Source organism: Penaeus chinensis, chromosome 28 (assembly GCF_019202785.1).
Source record: "Penaeus chinensis breed Huanghai No. 1 chromosome 28, ASM1920278v2, whole genome shotgun sequence".
NCBI classification, from domain to species: Eukaryota; Metazoa; Arthropoda; class Malacostraca; order Decapoda; family Penaeidae; genus Penaeus; species Penaeus chinensis.
This window is the reverse complement of record NC_061846.1, coordinates 3,998,655-4,003,654: the sequence shown is the minus strand read 5'-3', so window position 1 is coordinate 4,003,654 and position 5,000 is coordinate 3,998,655. Positions and strand designations below refer to the sequence as shown.

General features: G+C 31.0%; 1 protein-coding gene across 3 annotated transcripts in view; it reads left to right on the top strand.

The window, feature by feature from the left end:
- The first annotated feature begins 3,820 nt into the window (after positions 1-3,820).
- LOC125040108 (general transcription factor 3C polypeptide 1-like) overlaps positions 3,821-5,000 on the top strand; it is a 32,293-nt gene continuing 31,113 nt past the window's right edge. For all 3 annotated transcript variants that reach the window (XM_047634608.1, XM_047634607.1, XM_047634606.1), the window contains exon 1: positions 3,821-4,087. The gene's annotated coding sequence lies outside the window, so the exon portion shown is untranslated. The remainder of the gene's footprint in view (positions 4,088-5,000) is intronic.

Below are 5,000 nucleotides of genomic sequence, written 5' to 3'. Positions count from 1 at the left end.
GTTTCAACTTGGGCGCTGGGAGGCTTTCGATTCGCTTGTCTCTCTCTTTCTCTGGCGCTCTCTCTTGACTGGATCACTCTCTGCCTCTGGTTCTGTCTGTCTGTCTGTCTGGCTGGCTCTCGCTCTCTCTCTCTGTGTCTCTCTCTCTCTCTCTCTCTCTCTCTCTCTCTCTCTCTCTCTCTTTCTCTCTCTCTCACTTTAATGTCTTTAATGTCTATTTCACTGTCTCTCTCTCTCTCTCTCTCTCTCTCTCTCTCTCTCTCTCTCTCTCTCTCTCTCTCTCTCTCTCTCTCTCTCTCTCTCTCCCTCTCTCCCCCTCCCCCCCCCCCCCCCCCCCCCCCCCCCCCCCCCCCCTCTCTCTCTCTCTCCCTCACCTTCTTAAACATCGGGATAAAATGAAGAAAGTATCCTGAAACAGATCAAAGCGGCCATACTATAAAACAATCTATTTTTCTTTGATGGGTCAGGAACTTCAGCAACAAGTTTACCGGCGCGAGTTGCATTGCAAGAAGTGTCACAGGAAAAAAAACGGCAAATTCGGGAGTTCGACTGATCAACAGGGGAGAGAGTGGTTGTAAAAGATCTTATTAATGGAGAGTTGAAATATTGGAACATGTATTTTAGGATTATATCTTATTTTCATCATCATCTTCATGTTCATGATTATTACAGATGTACAGTACCTAACCTATCGTATGATCCACAGCCAGTAAATCTAGTAACAATAATGATTAAGTTTTGTTCCATTTGTTACAGTGGATATCCTTAGTGTGACATACTGTTACATTTAGCTTCTAAATTACCCCGTGTGAAACCCACTGGCGGTGAGGGATTTGAACGCAGGTCGGCATGATTGCTAGACGAGATCGCTACCGCTGCACCACACAACATCACTACATGGCAATGAACCGTGAATTAATTATGCGTTGTTTCTATGTCAAATCATTAGATGTTTTGTGTATATATTCTCTCTCTCTCTCTCTCTCTCTCTCTCTCTCTCTCTCTCTCTCTCTCTCTCTCTCTTATAGAGATCACTTATTTTATAAGACACTTCTTCACTCGCTTGTGGTGAAAACATCATAGCCGCATAGTCATACGTATCTTGGCAGTGTAGTTTATGACTAAGCTGTCAATCCCAGGCAGTCAGGCAGGAGTCATGACATTGCTTGACAAAAAGCAGTTGGAGATTCTGGTCCCTGTCTTCAAGGGCCTGATACTGCCGGTTATGCTGCATGGCCACGAAACTTGGACACCATCCATCACGTGCCTCGGAGTTACGTCTTAACGCCTTTTCCAACAGGTTCTTGCGTCTGAGCATGGAGGGACCCTCGTGGTCAGAAACGGAGACCGGATGCAACAGTCGCAATCCTCGGCGTTAGCCTCGTTGACTGATTGATTAACTGAATCTTCACCTTTGTTACCTAACCTGACCTAGGATGCACTTGACAGATTATCCAAAACAGATACTTTAGAAAATTAAATTACAGGCCGAGACGCCGCTCAAAGTGAATGTTACCATCAATAATGATAATGGTGATAACAATAACAAAAAATGATTGCAATACTTGTGATGATAACAGTGATGATATTGGGAATAATAATTGCAATAATTTCGTAATCAATAAATCTCGTTTTTAAATTGTAGATTTTTTCTACGACATACATGTGTGTGTGTGTGTGTGTGTCTGCGTGAGTGCGTGATTGATTTCATATATTTTTTTAAATTTCTACGTAATAGATATATTAACAAGAAGTGGTTTTTTTTTTTTTTTTTTTTTTTTTTTTTTTTTTTTTGTTAATTCAAAATGCGGACAAAAAGAAATATTAGAATCAAATAATGTTTTTTTTTATATATACTTTTCAACAAATTTAAAAACTACATTGGCTTTGTCAAATATCTATCAAAATATCTAGCAACACCTCAGATGATTGTAATAATAATGATGGTAATAATAAATGATGATAATAAAGATAACAATAATGATGAAAATCATGATAATGATGATAACAAGGATATGGATGATAGATATTAATATGTTCATTATATTGATGATTATGATGAGAATGATGATGAGGATAATAGCAATGGAGAGAATAATGATAATAGTGATAATGATAATAATAAGAAGAAGAATCATAGTCATAGGAATAATAATAACAATAATTATAATACGGATAATGATAATAGTAATTATTATGATAATGATGATAGTGATCATAACGGTGATAATTATGGTTATTGAAACAAGAGTGATAATGATATTATAATTATTATTATTATTATTATTATTATTATTATTATTATTATTATTATCATTACAATTATTTTTTATTATTATTACTATTTTTATTATCATTATTACTATTATTATCATTATTATCATTATCATTATTGATATTATCCTCATTATTATTATTGTTATTGTTATTACAATCACTATCATTATTACTATTATTATCATCATCATTATTATTATTATCGTAATAATAATAGTAATGACATTATCATAATGGTAATGCTAATGACAATAATGATAATAATAATAATATTAACAACAACAGCAACAATAATGAGAATCAGAATGAGAATAATAATAGCAATAAGGATGATAATAATAATAATAATAATAATAACAATAATATTGATAATAGTAATAGTAATGATAATAATGATAATAATAATAATAATAATAATAATAATAATAATAATAACAATAATAATAATATTAATAATAGTAATAGTAATGATAATAATGATAATAATAATAATAATAATAATAATAACAACAACAGCAACAATAATAATAATGATAGTAATAATAATGATAATAATAGTACTACTACTACTACCAATGATGATAATTATCATAATAATAATGATATTAATCATAATAATAATAACAATAATAATAATAATAATAATAAGAAGAAGAAGATTGAGAATAATAATAATAATAATAATAATAATAATAATAATAATAATAATGATGATGATGATGATTATTGTTTTTATTATTGTTATTATTATTATTATTATTATTATTATTATTATTATTATTATTATTATTATTATTATTATTATAATCACCTTAATTTTTAGCTTTACTGTTATCTTTATAATCATTCGTATTATCATCATTATTTATATTATCCTTATTTTCATTATTATTACTATTATTGTTTAACATCATTATCAATTAAGATTATTTATCATTATTATTATTATCATCATCATAATTATTTATTATTATTACTATCATCATTTTTCATTACTATTATTATTATTATTATTATTATTATTATTATTAGTATTATTATTATTATTATTATTATAATTATCATTGTTGTTATTATTATTATCATTGTTACTATTGTTATTATTGTTATTATTATCATTATTATTGTCAGTATTATTATTATTATTACCATTATATTGATAATCATGATAATAATGTTAATAATAATAATAATAACAATAATGATAATTATAATAATAATAATAATAATAATGATAATCATCATCATCATCATCATCATCATCATCATCATCATCATCATCATCATCATCATCATCATCATCACTATCACCATCACCATCATCATCCCCATAACCACCACCATCAGTTCTCAAAAATTACCTTCTCTCTTTAATATTACTATCCTCACCCTCCCCAGTACCATGATTACTACAATCCACCTTCATTAGCCATCCAACTTTCACCTTTACGCAACCCGGACCTAGAATTACCGAGGCTTTAAAAAACTCGCCAGAACGCAAGCCGTAACTAAGACTCGGGTTTGTTATTGTTTACGTCCAGCATGTTTCGTCAGCTTACTGTGGCTGCGAAGGTGGAGACTAAAAGATACTCTATTTTAAGAGAATGAAGATAATAATTGATTATATATACAGAGAAAATTAGAAGAAGAGGAGGATCCAGAGGATATAGATAATATTATAGTCTAAAATCACTATAATAAGAAGAAAGAAGAATAAGAAGAAGGTGGAGACGAAATGATGGTTGATTTAGGCTGCTGATGGTGTAATGCTGAGTGGATGACGACGGAGAGTTTGATTTACGGGCAGAGGGTAAGTTTTAGGGATGGAAGGATGAGGGTTGGTGTGCTTTTAAGAGAAGATAAAGGGATGGAATGGTATTTAGTATCTTGTCGTGAGGCTGTGTTGGTGTTCGTTTGAAAGGCGAGGATATAAGATGCAGTCAATAATATTGACTTGAATGCACTTGACTTCTGCCTGATTGAAAATGTTCTCATGATATGTGCACCCTCTAGGGATAAGTACTAAAACTAGATTTTTTTTTATATTTCTCTCTACCCAAAGGTTTATTCACACATACCTAAACATTAGGATATCATGTGAACCCAAAAATCCAAACCTAACCTTTCCTGCTTTTTATTTATTCCCTAGACAGGGGACAAGCCCTCTGTACCCCCCCCCCCCCCCCTTTAATAGTGCTTTGTGCCAACTTTTAGGAAATGCAACAATAAGAATGCTGGATATGTGAGGGTATTGTAGACATAGTCTATGTGCAGTAATACATAGTGGATATTTTTCAGTAAATATGAGGCCGGTGCACCTGTGTTGTTTATTACTCTGTTTCTTAAGCCTATAAGATGGCAATATCCATTTCTTTCTTGTCTATGTGCCTCACCCTTGGTAACATTAACCTTTCTATCTTGTTACATGTCTCCATTGTGTATTGACTATGTAGTAATCATGGGTGTCACCATGCCCAATGGCATTTGGCTGAAAAGTCATACTCCACATTCATATACTTGGATCATAGAAGACAGATATATTTACTACTGTGTCTACTATGGAACAGTAATAAAAGAACCCATATATATTAGTGTCATAGAAATATATTTAAACATAGCTGTTTATGAAAATGTATAATATAATGTTATGTATAATATAATTTTATAGATTTTGTATTAATATGTCTTATTTTGATATATATATATATATATATATATATATA